This window comes from Aegilops tauschii, chromosome 7 (genome assembly GCF_002575655.3).
Source record: "Aegilops tauschii subsp. strangulata cultivar AL8/78 chromosome 7, Aet v6.0, whole genome shotgun sequence".
Taxonomy (NCBI): domain Eukaryota; kingdom Viridiplantae; phylum Streptophyta; class Magnoliopsida; order Poales; family Poaceae; genus Aegilops; species Aegilops tauschii.
In genome coordinates this window covers 628,192,187-628,205,328 of record NC_053041.3, presented here as the reverse complement: position 1 = coordinate 628,205,328, position 13,142 = coordinate 628,192,187, and positions in this window count along the sequence as shown.

Genomic DNA, 13,142 nt, shown 5'->3' with positions numbered 1-13,142 from the left:
AGTATTGATATTACAAGATTATCTAGTCGCTATGTGGTATGTCTTCTCATGAGAAATTCAAATTCTAAATAGTCCATTAATTATCTCTTGTTGGATCCTCCCATTGCCCCTTGTTAAGTTTTATTGGTGTCACATTATGGGGGAGTAATATGCTATGTGCATATTACAAGCCTAGAAAATGTGTACATTTGAGATATTGTCACCTAGTATTGATATTGTAAATTATCTTGTTCTAGGTGGCATGTTAGCTCTACAAGTTGCAATTTGCTTGTGTTCAGTGTGAAGATGATGTTGGATATCCTTGCTATCTACCAATGGGAATTATTTCCAAATACTTCTTGTCTTTTGACAATTGCTACTCACTTATGGGTGGTAGAAATTATTGATCATCTTTACATTGGCCTTTCCTTTTATTTGCCTTATCTCTTGCCTAGGAATGTATCAACTCCCTTTGTCTTCCGTACCACTTGTGGATCTTGTTAATCTCTTGATCTTGTCTAGTGTTTTCTAGATATAGTGAAAGTGGTGATCCCACCTTATGCATTTTGTATTCAAATGCAAATTCTCTATAATGCACTAGTCTTGGGGGAGCTATCCTATTTTCTATAAAGCACCCATCTTGCGATCCTTATCAAGTGTGTGTTGGTGGAAGGCAAGACGTTTTCTTTTTGGTACTTTGTGCCATCATGAATCTTTATAGAGAGCTTGGTTTGTTTGGAACCATCCTCTCTTTTGGGAGTTTGATATCTTTTATTTAGTGTGTATCATAGGATATCTCATTCCTCGATGTATCTATTATGGATATCCTCCAAGTGATTATTTATTCATTTGGTATCTTTTCTTCACTTGGTTTTTCTTTATCATTTGGTATCGGTTCTTGAAAGTCTTAAGCATGCATATTAACTTCATGTAGTTTCTTTGACATGCTTTCTTTCTTTGACCCAATATATAGGGGAAACTCCACCAAGTCTCAAATTGGATGAGATGTGCATGAAATTCATTTTCATATCTATGTGCACATATTTATGTGGAGTTTGTCCTATGTATTGTTGGTTCTCTAACTCTTTGGTCCCAACGAGTTTGGGTACTATTTATTTTGTGTTGTTGTTCTAGGAACAATTGGAGATGCATTGGATGCTCGGCTCACTCACAAGGAAGGTGTTGTCACCATGTGCTTATTGGAGTCAAGCTAGGATGATCAATGAACTACTTTGTACCTTCAATTGGTATCTACTACATCCTTCCAATGTTAACTCGGGAACAAGTATCTTCATATACTTAATGCACACATCTCTTGCATCAACCTTGTGTAGGTTGTATCATGGCATGTTATTCATTCTTTCTTGTGATACTTGTTTCCTTTTTCAAAGCATCCCAACAATGATATGTTGCTGCTAGTTGTGATGTCTTTGATGTTCGTGTGGTTGGAATCTATCTATTATTATATAATTAAAGCGATAGAAAACGAACGGTGAGGATTAATCACTCTAAAGTTAAGAAAAACCAACGGTGGAGATTTACATCATAGAAGTTTGAACCACGTGCATTACACGTACATGTACCAGGCCAAAACGGATTGTACGTCAGTAAAAAAGGAGACCAAAACATATACGATTGACTGATGTCCGTGAAGAATACGCCCAATAAAGACGACTGGTAGATTCCTAACTGGAACACGTACAACTTAGCTGACTTATTTCTGGAACACGTACAACTTAGCTGACTTATTTCTTATTGAAACACACACGCAACTTGATTTCAAGCAAGAGTACAAATGTATAAGCTGAGAAATGCACACCTCCGCCCGGCCAACACTCCAGGCCGCCATGACACATCCTGGAGAAGACTGAACGTATAGCAACAACATATATGTATGTGGCAACGTCGGAAGCACATAGGCGAACACTCGAGGCTGCCGCCACAAGTCTCGGAGATTGAAGGCATAGCAACAACAAATCTATACGCGGCAACGTCGGAAGCACATCGGCGAACACTCGAGGCAATTGCCGCACGTCTTGGAGATCGAAGGCATAGCAGCAACAAATCTACACACGGCAACAACGTTATCATTAACTTTGTATAATATATCTCCAGGTACTACTTATATATATTATGAATAAAAAATCAATTTCAAAATTCATTTGAAGGTAACAACAATACGATGTACAGCCACAAAGAGAGAGTAGAGCATTCCGTGTCCGAATAGCCGAGCGCTCTGAAGGAGCTGGCCCAAACACCACATCCATACCATGTATAGAGCCAGCTCACGTGTATCTTTTTTTTAGAGACAAAGATAAACTCACGTGCATATAAGCTACCGTTATCTCACCCTAGCCTAAAAAAAAGTTGCCGACTGTCTGCGTGACTGCATCTACCGATTGGGCGTTAGCGAGTATGTATGTGTCGTGTGTTAGATGCATGGAAACATATGCATGAGTCAACTCATTTGTAGATGATAGCTCCACATGACGCTAGACTTTGTATTTTTTTTATGTTGGCATACGTTGGATAAATTGGTGCAAATGAGTTTGATGTCAAAAAACTATAGCAAGCACATAGCTCAAAACTAAATGATTGCCCCAACAAAACAAAATATCACATAAATGTTACTGTCGCTTTAAGCTAGAGAATCTACACATTTGATCAGGGGTCAATCGAAGGACAAAGGTTATTAATGAGGTTGGTCACAAAAATAAAAAAATATTTCTCATTAGGTCAATAAAGAAGAAAACTCAATTTATATGGGCAGTTCAAAATAACGAGTACAAATAAATAGAAATTGTTTTCAGCAAACTAGATTCAGCAATGGGATTTACATATAAATTATACGCGTAAAGCTGAACATGAAATACAATAAAAAATTAAAAAAATTGATAACCGTCAGATTAAAATGAAACTTGATGCAAAACAAATGCACAAAAAAGTTGTTCTTGAGTCAATTTTCACAGCTATTGTACGACTATCTGTGCTTACATGAATCTCAATGATAGAATCAGATGGTTCTGATCATTGAATGCTAATTTCATAGTCGTCCGAGAAATAGCAATACTGAAATGTTTATTACTATATGAATAACATTTTGTGAAAGACGACAGTACCAATCATATTACCCACATAAGAGTAGAAATTTCCACCGAAGGCTGATCATGTTTCCTCGAGAGGCATATGGGTAGAGAAAATAATAATATATATAATTGAACATGTGATAAAAAAAGGTTTACCAAGAATGCTAGGAGCAAATTTATAGAAAGTGCGTCAATAACCATTTTGGCTATGCTAAAAAATATAATTCAATGCAAAAGAACATGTTCATCATCAGAAAAATGTTGCACTGTTGTCGGGAGAGAGAAACACTAGCAATTTCCACACCATTGAAAAATAGGTTGTTTTAGACTGGAAACCAGCGAAATAGTAAATAACATTGTTTCATTTTCTTGGCAACGACTTCTAAAGTAATCGAATGCATAGGGATGCGAAGGAAAAGAATTGGGAAAACTGGCAACCAACAGCTACAAATCATGAGACTTTTAGAAAAGAGCTTTGCTACAGCTATGTAAAACTACTTAAGAAAGTTACATAAGAGCTGATTTGGCCTAATTTGGTTGAACGAGAGATAAGGTCAAGGCCCACCCCAGGAAAATCAGGGGGGAGATGATTAGCTAGGAAGAAAAGAAATGTAAGCTTAAGTAACAGATTACGTAGGTGTAGCATTTTTGTTTAGAAAATTTCAATGGGGCTCCAAGTTTAATAATCTTTTCTAAACATAACTTCTCTATATAAATACTCATGTAGCGGCTAACCAAAAAACAAGACATAATTTTTTTAGCAAGTCTAGCCGCGCAAATGCGCGGGTTTCATTGCTAGTTCATTTATATACAATAAGACCATATCTAGACATGTGCTATGCTCTCAAGCAAATTTCTTATTGGTATATTTATGACTTCCTTGTGGATATCTTGTTCCTTTGTGTTGTAACTATTCCGGGTGTACATCCTTCTTTGTAGAGATATATCATCATAATTTCGTCTACCTAGAACCTTATACACTTGAGAGAAATTACATCTCTAGATGATATCCTTTCTTTCACGTCCACCTTGTCTTTCTTATGTTATTTCTTTCGTGGCTGCATAAAAGCTTTTGCCTTGAGTGCGTGTCTTATCTCGTTGCATCTTGATGCACTCTTGTGTGGTGAAGATTATTTTCCTCATGCTTATCTCTACGAGGCTTTTGCCATCTTAATTGGTATCCCTCATCTTGATGAGGCTTTCATCTTCTATCTTCACCATGGGTTGTCGCAAGCTTTGTTGTTATCTTTAGTGAGCTTGTGAACTCATTTGCTAGTGGGTGTGTGTGGGAAGGAATGTCATGCACCATGTATCTCATTTATCCAAGACTATGTTGATGCTTTATGCTCATCCTTATATTAGTCTTCTCTAGTGCTTTGTCATGACTCACACACATCATTTTGGTTGAGCATATTCTTAGTTGCCTCTTTTACATGATTGCTCAACCATGTTCTTGTTGCAAGTGCTAGGCTTTGTTTCCTATATGCTCACTTGCACTTGTTGTAAGTTTCTACTGATTTTGGGGGAGCTATGATCCTATTTTGTGCACTTTGTATCCAAATACAAAAATTCTTATGTGTGCACAAATCATGGGGAGCTCCTCTAGTTTTCTTTAGAACACTCCTTTACTCATATCGTAATATCCTTATTCATGTGGCTCATAGAATCTTCGGTCTAGTTGGTTCAATTGATATCCTTTGTTTGCTTGCTTCAATTGGTATCTTTTGATTTCTTGTTTCTGTCTCTTTTTATGTCTTTGTGGCATATCATTTTTTTGCTATCTTTGTGCCTCAATATAGTTTGTGTTCCTCCAAGTATTTACCTTTGGATATGTGTGTTGCATTCCACTCACTTGTTGAGAAATACACAATTTATGGAGGACCACAATTTATATTGGCCTTCTAAGCTTTTCGCCCATTTTGGTAATCGATGCCAATGGGGGAGAAGTTTCAGAGAGTTTTGTTGAGAAGTTTAGAGAGTTGTCTCTTCTGGCTTTGGTTTGTTCCTAAGCATACACATCTCCTACGCATGCATTATTGGTTGTTGCATGGCATGGTGATGCATAATTCCTTATATGAACTCTCTTGAAAGTGATTGTCATCAATTACCAAATGGGGGAGATTGAAAGGACATGCGGTGCCCCCATGTGTGGTTTTGGTAATTGATGACATTCTTTATGGACTAATGGTTGCATTGAGTTATATTTGAAGGATTTGTCCACAGGCATTTCTTGAAGTCCATGTGTTGGTTTCAAGGAGTTTATATGTTGACCAAGGTGCTATTAAGGAATTATCCAAAGATTGGTCATGTGAGTTTTGAGCTTATTGCAAGCATGTCTTGAAGAAGAAGATTGTGTGATCATTCATGTTTACCTTCAAGACATCATCCAAACGAAGAGAGTTGGAAAGATTCAAGGTTGATCAAGACTAAGTCAAGAGTGAATCAAGTTGATCAACTCACAAAGCGTAAAAGATGTACCGAGAGGGATCAAGTGATCCCATGGTATGGTAAGCATTGTCCATCGCACTTTGTGTACTAACCCATGGTCTATGTGAGAGTTCTATGTGGGGTTAGGTACGTGTCCATGGGCTTGCGTCAAGAGGAAGATATCATACAACCCATGGAAAGGATGACATCAAGTGGTGATCGTCATCAAGATTGCCGTGTGCAAGTTCAGGTGGGGCATCACGAAGAGATCAAGTTCTTGAAGCTTGCCATCCATTGTCGTGTCAATGGACTTGTGAAGATGTGCCGAAGAGTGGCTCACCCATAGTGGAGTATGGGGGAGCAATCATCTAGTCTCCATCGACCCAACGCAATCAAGAAAGGTGGTCCATCTTAAGGTGGACAAGATCGTCATCATCTAGCTCAAGTGGATCATGTGCAAGGCAAAGGTTTTCCCTTGATAGGTTTTCTATTTTACTGGTCTCATGATGGTAGTTGGGAGACCGGGTTATAGGATCGTTTGCCGTACTATCAATGGGGGCTCTCAAGTTGGTAGCTTGATCGTATCGTTAGTAGAGAGCTCAAACCATTGCATCCTTGCATCATGTGTCTTGGTTCTTGTTTGTTTCTCTTTGTGAGTCTTAGACCTTATGTTCATCTTGATGACAATCTCGAGTTCATCAAAAACAGAGTTCACATGCCTCTTCTATTGCGTTTTCGGTGTTGTAGTTTTTTTCGGTCTTATTCTAGGAAGGGTTCTCACCATTTTCTCTTGGGCCTTTTCTAATTTGCTTCTTATTGTTATTTCTATCAAGATTGTGTTAGCCCTTGTCGCTAGCTTTCCAACAAACTTGGTTTCGTCGAATTCGGAGTCCGTTTGCAGAAGTTGTGGTAGTTTTGGTGTTATGAAAAGGTTGCAGCGGTACTACCGCGGACAGGAGCGGATGTAATTTTTTACTACCGCTCTTGGGAGCGGTACTACCGCGGCTACTTCCGTGGCTACTTCCGCTCCGGACCAAAAACTCGTCACAAGTCCAGCGGTGGTAGGCACGGATGTATTTTTTTAGTACCGCTCGCAAGCAATAGTACCGCTACCCTTAGCGGTAGTACCGTGAGGACGAGTGGTAGTACCGCTCTGTGCGGGCTGTGAGCATAACGGTTGGATTTTTCCCCACCTATAAAAGGGGGTCTTCTTCCCCAATGAACCTTATCCTTTGAGCTCGTGTTCTTCCCCCATTGTTGACCTTCTTCGAGCTTGCTAACTCTCAATCCCTCCATGGATTCTTGCTAGTTTTTGATGGAAAAGAGAGAGGAGATCTAGATCCACATTTCCACCAATCACTTTCTCCTCTATGTGAGGGGAACCCCTTGGATCTAGATCTTGGAGTTCTTGGTGTTCTCCTTCTTGTTCTTCCTCTCATTTTCCTCCCTAGCATTAGTTGCTTCGGTGGGATTTGAGAGAGAAGGACTTCGGCACTCCGTGTGCCCTTGCCATTGCATTTGGTGCATCGGTTTGAGTTCTCCACGGTGATACGTGGAAGTTACAAGTTGAGAAGCTTATTACTCTTGGGTGCTTGGTACCCTTGAGCTTGTTCCTCTTGGGTGCTTGGGCGCCCTAGACGGTTGGTGGTGTTCGGAGCTCAATCATTGTGGTGTAAAGCTCCGGGCAAGCGTCGGGGTCTCCAATTAGGTTGTGGAGATCGCCCCGAGCAATTTGACGGGTACCGGTGACCGCCCCCAAGGGTTGCCAAAGTGTACGGGTTCGGTGACCGCCCCCAAGGGTTGCCATTTGTATGGGTTCGGTGACCGCCCTCAAGGGTCCCTTAGTGGAATCACAGCATCTTGCATTGTGCGAGGGCGTGAGGAGATTACGGTGGCCCTAGTGGCTTCTTGGGGAGTATTGTGCCTCAACACCGCTCCAAACGGAGAATAGCATCCGCAAGGGTGTGAACTTCGGGATACATCGTCGTCTCCGCGTGCCTCGGTTATCTCTTACCCGAGCCCTTTACTTATGCACTTTACTTTATCATAGCCATATTGTTTCTTGTCATATATCTTGCTATCACCTAAGTAGTTTTTCTTGCTTAGCATAAGTTGTTGGTGCACATAGGTGAGCCTAGTTGTTGTAGGTTTTGTGCTTGACAAATTAACCGCTAGGTTTATTCCGCATTTGTTCAAGCCTCAACCGTAATTATTTTAAAGCGCCTATTCACCCCCCTCTAGGCGACATCCACGATCTTTCAAGTTTGATCCTTGTAATCTTCGAATTTGAGCCATATAACTCTGGAATTTGAACCTTGTAACATTTCAAGCTTTTGTGATACAATCGTTGAAATGGCATCGTATGAGACTCGTATATTGCTAGCACTATTTTGACCTTAATATGCAATGGTCTTAGATTTTATTAACCATTCTCAAATCAGTTTACCTTGTCGATCTCACAGCACACGATCTGTATAGCTAACTCGACTGCGATCTTCGACATTATTGCACACAGGTGGTTTCTTCCACCGTGTACACTATAGAGCGCATAATTAATTATCGCACTCGAGTGTCCATCATCACCCATCTATGTAACTTTGACCTCATCACCCAAGGGTAAACTTATGACCGAAGTCATTCCACACACTTCATTTTTACAAAGCTTTCTGCCAATAAACGCCCACGATTTGTCCCTCTTCTAGCCGACGCGTGGCCAAACTAGCCGGGCGGGAAGCTTGCGCTGTAAACAGCGCGGTAGCGCAGGAACAGGCTCACTGACGATACATTTGGCGCCTCTTCGAGCCCACGCCTGGGGTGCGGTGTTGTCAAGCGTGCACTGGATTCTAGAATCCTCCGCTATGAACGTCGTGACAAGACGTGACGATTACAGGCCGGCCGGCCCCCATTTATTACAGCGGCATTTAATCTACCCTTGTGTCTCTTCAACATTTCGATCGCGCCCACCATTGCAAGAAGCACACCCACCACGAGAAATTCTTAGAGGATATCCTGTGCGGCTCCAATGGCGCTCTAAGTGGCTGCCGACGACGCGCAGTAGTTCACCATGCGTGCCGTGGTGGACACCCATAGAAGGTTCATGGACCTCTCGGTGGTGTACACCAATGACCCGGTCTGGGCGGAGCACTCCATCCACATCATGGAGTTGTTGCTTGCCGAGGAGAAGTACAAGGTGGTCGAGTTCGACCTCGAGTACACCCGCGCTCGTGCCGGGTCTCGTCCCAAGGTCGCTGTCACCCAGATGTGCGTGCGCCACCATGTCCTCGTCTACCACTACTGCCTGGCCACCAGGCCTTGCGAGCATTTCGCCAGGTTTGTCAACAGCCCCCACTACATGTTCGCTACGGTGGACATCACCAACGATGTAAAGGCGCTCGAGAATTCGTGCATCGCCTGCCAGAATCTTGTCGACATCCAGGGCCAATACAAGATCAGGGGCAGCAAGGAGCATGAGAAGGACTCACTGGTTCACCTCGCCGAGGTCATCATCGACCCCTACTACAGAGACATGAAGGATTTGTGCAACAAGGACAAGCGTGCCTGGCACTTGGCCTAGATGGAGAAACTCGACAAAGCTCATGTCGTGTACGCGGCCAAGGAGGCGTACACGAGCTACGGCATGTACAGGCGGATTGTTGACATGAGGAAGTCCCTCCTTCCCCAAAACGGCCAGGGATCCAGCCGGAAGCAGAGCAATGGCAAGCGTCGTAGCAACAAAAGTAGATGATTAGATCCTCGCTTCTTCTACTTTAGTATGCATGTAATTGATTTCTTTGGTGTGTGGAAATGTTATGTGTGTAGTCACTTATGTAATTATATGCTTAATTTGGTTATGCAATGCTGTCTTTTTAAGTATATATGTTGATGCTCTGTAGAAAGAGCGTAGATATTGTGCGGACAAAGAAAATCACATCGCACACAAACTAAACAATGGAACCCGTCGGCGATGATTTCATCAATCACTCACAATTGTATACCAGCAATCGTTTGCTAAGAACACATACGTCTTATTAGAAGCAATCGTCTGCGTTCTTATCGGTCTTCGCACACATTTCTGGTGACAGACCTGTTTGCCGCGTATCACACACCTCTTGTTATATTGAACCATTTATGTTCTCTTGCCTAATCACAAACAGTTCATCCGAGTGAACCGTATGCTGTACATCGCACACACCTTGATCGGGCTGACCGTTTCATTTGTGTTGCCTAATCATAAACAATTCATCCGAGTGAACCGTATGCTGTACATCGCACACACCTTCATCTGGATGCCCGTTTCCTTTGTTCCTCCTCATTGCAAACGGTTAATTGAGCTGAACCGTATGCCCTGCATCGCACACGCAACTAAAATCTGAACCATGTTTGATGCATCCTCCATCACAAACATTTTGCACCTTTTGACGGTTATTTTACACCACCGTTTGCGATTATGGCATCGCACACAGTTTCGTCGAAGGGTCTCTGATCATAGTGTCGCGTTAGCAACATCCTGCAGTAGTGTAGTTTAATACAGTCATTGGATCGCTAACCAGTTTACGCTTATTGTGACAGTCAGTTTTCGGCTTTCTCCAGTGAGGCGCTTAACCATGCTAGCTGGAAGAACAATCACAGTGGTTCTCCCTTTGCGCACCTAGCCAAACATAGCGGAATGTAGGAGGCAAGCACAGGAGCCGGGCAACCCAACTATTGACCGAAGACACAATTCAAAACTGATGCATATAAAGCAATATCCGAGAACATTTTGCCGAGGACTCCTCGGAGTACCTTGGCATTTGGTGCGTTCGGCTCAAGTCGCAGCCCCCCGTTGATATTCTCCATGTTTAAAAAGTGTCCGGCAGTGTACTGCGGGATTTATGCTCGGACCCAACACCGAGGTGCAGGTCGGCAGGAAAAATGCCGAACTATGGGTCGAAAAAGACTTCCCAAGCTGGATTATTACGCAGGGTACCTCGGTCAAGAGGATGTCCCGCCTCATAAAAGAAAAACACACAAACAAATCAAAAGTTCCATAAGCTTAAAAGAACCAAAAAACTTATGCGGAAACTCTACGTCCGAACTAAATCATTTTTTTCTTGGTGCCAATCCGAAAATTGATCTTAAAATTAGTTTGTGCTTCCATCGTGCTTTAACATGACACATCCGATCTCAAGACGTCGAATGGGTCAGCCTTCGGCTTCAACCTCCTATCCCAAAGGCGGAGTGCTTCTCAGGCCAGTTTAGCGAGCTAAACTCGAGCGGCTTTAGAGAGAAAACAGGCTATCCGGCTATTGATCATACACTCAAGCCGAAAAAGGAGTGGTAGAAAAAGACTTTGCAACGACCAAGAAGAAAACACATTTACTAAAAAACGGCTCATACAAATTTAAGAGCCTCCGGGTAACTTGGGTAAGAGAAGTGTTTTTAACAAATAACACATGTGAGCATGGTCAAACCGATCATAATAAAAAATTTAAAACTTTGAGCATAAAAGTGACTTAACTGGTTAATGTGTTCGGCATTGATGACGCGGTCCGAGCTTACGGCGGGACGAGGTCCCAGGCCCCAAGCCAGTCCTGAGGTGGCAGAGCGAAGAGCTCGGCACTCCGAAGTGGCGACACAGCACGACCGATGCAGGCCGGCAGTGTGACGCCGAAGTACCCGGCGTGGGTTAATGAAGTGATGACGAAGACCACGGTCCAGCCGAGGTGACATGGTATATCGATACGCCGAAGTGACAGCGCTGCCCAACCCAAATCATTTACCTGTGCACAAAAAATAGTGCAAGCCGGAGATAATAGTAATAATAATAATAATAAGAGTTGCATGATTAATAATTTATGCAAAGTGAGTAATAAAAGCAATATGGCCCGTGCGCCGAGCACCCGATGAGGTAGGACCCTCTTGATGATGTCGAAGTCCCCGAGGCAACTAAACATGTCGGTATGGCAATTCGATCAACAAGGTGATCATGCGAGCCGAGTTATGCCAATTGGGACGACGACGTTGGCTTGCCGAAGTGATCGCGTGACGTAGTCGATGTCGATCACCTACACACATAAAATAGTGCGGTCCAAAAAGAATAAGATAAATATATATGAAATCCTTTTAATTGCTTTTCGCAAAAATAATTTATTTAAAGAGATGCGGCCTGGTGCCGAAGTCAATGTCGATGCAGGGCGTCGGCGTGACGCGGTCGAGGCGTGGCAAAGCCTGAATTCACATGCCGATCAGAGTTCCGACGGCGTTCGCCGAACTGTATATGGAAACTGACTGAACCACCACGCGACCGTCGTTAATGCGGCCACCATTTGACAGACCTGTGTACAGATGATGGATAAAACCAGAGTAATAATCCATCACGAAAAATAAAACCAAGCAAGAAAAAATACTAGGATTAATAGCACCTGGTTTATCTGTTGTAGCAATATGAAGAAAGGTTACACCCAAAATTGGGACTCGATCTGCACACCATAGCCTGATGGGCGATGAAGCGGACGGCATGGCGATGCTGGCAAAGATTGGCTCGCCGAGGCAAAGCCCCTGGTCCAGCTAACGTGACGAAGTTGGTCGGCTGGTGAAGCCGAAGTCTCCGGAGTAGACTAATGAAGAGATGGCGAAGCCCCCTGTCTAGGCCAAGGTAATGGAGCGGGTCGGTAAGTAAACGTTGCAGCTGCCATGTCAGCCGAGGTGTTGAAGCAGCTCGGCGTGATGGACATCAGCTTGAAGAAGCAACAGTGCGGCCATGCCGACGCTAGTCATAACTTGTGACGCGGTCAAAGCCGGATTGATGAAGTGACCGAGCGGCGATATCGGCGTGCCAGACCCGTGCAATCCGTGGGGCGATGCTGTTGGTGATAATTTAGTCTTCGCAATGCCGAACTGATGATCTGAAAAGGTTGGGATCGGCTCGATGAAGTGACGATCTGTCTAGCGCAGGTCGGCAGACGTGGAGTAAGGGCTGGTTTGACACCGGCGTGACGGTGAAGATTACCTCCGAAAAGGAGCAAAATTTATGAGCATGTGTTCGGAAACCAAACACAATACCCTACAAAGAGATTCTTCGAAAAAGGTTGTCCAATATCCCGTTCATGAAGAAAGATGAACTCAAATCGGAGTCGTATTCGGGCAGAAAACATATCCGAAAAGGGATGCACTAATCGGAAGGTTCCCGGAGTTTGGACGGTCGGATAGAGCTGAAATTTTGAGAGGTGGTAGATATGGGAATTCCCCAGCCGATAAATGGTTGGATCTTAAAAAGGACGTCCGAGCTAGATGTTGGACACCACGCTCCAAACTCGTCTAGATTCCCGTCCAGATTCGACAGGGCTCTGGTATATCGGAGATCGGCGGAGATTGCTCTATCGGAATGCGACAAAATTTTACAGTGTTGTTGTACACTCAATTCCACACAATTTCACAAAAGGAATCGTCAAAGTGATGGTCGAGTAGGTGGTGGTAGTGGTTACAAGTTTGCTGTTCGAAAAGAACAGCACGGTCGCTCAAGGGCAATGTTGACGTTGAGACCCTGAGCTCTATGGATGATTCCTCCATGATCATGATAGAGATCGGATTTGATGTCGATGAAGGCGCCCGTCCAAACATGACTATTGGAGGCAGGGCACAGTCCTTGGTCAAGCCAAGGTGACCAGTCGA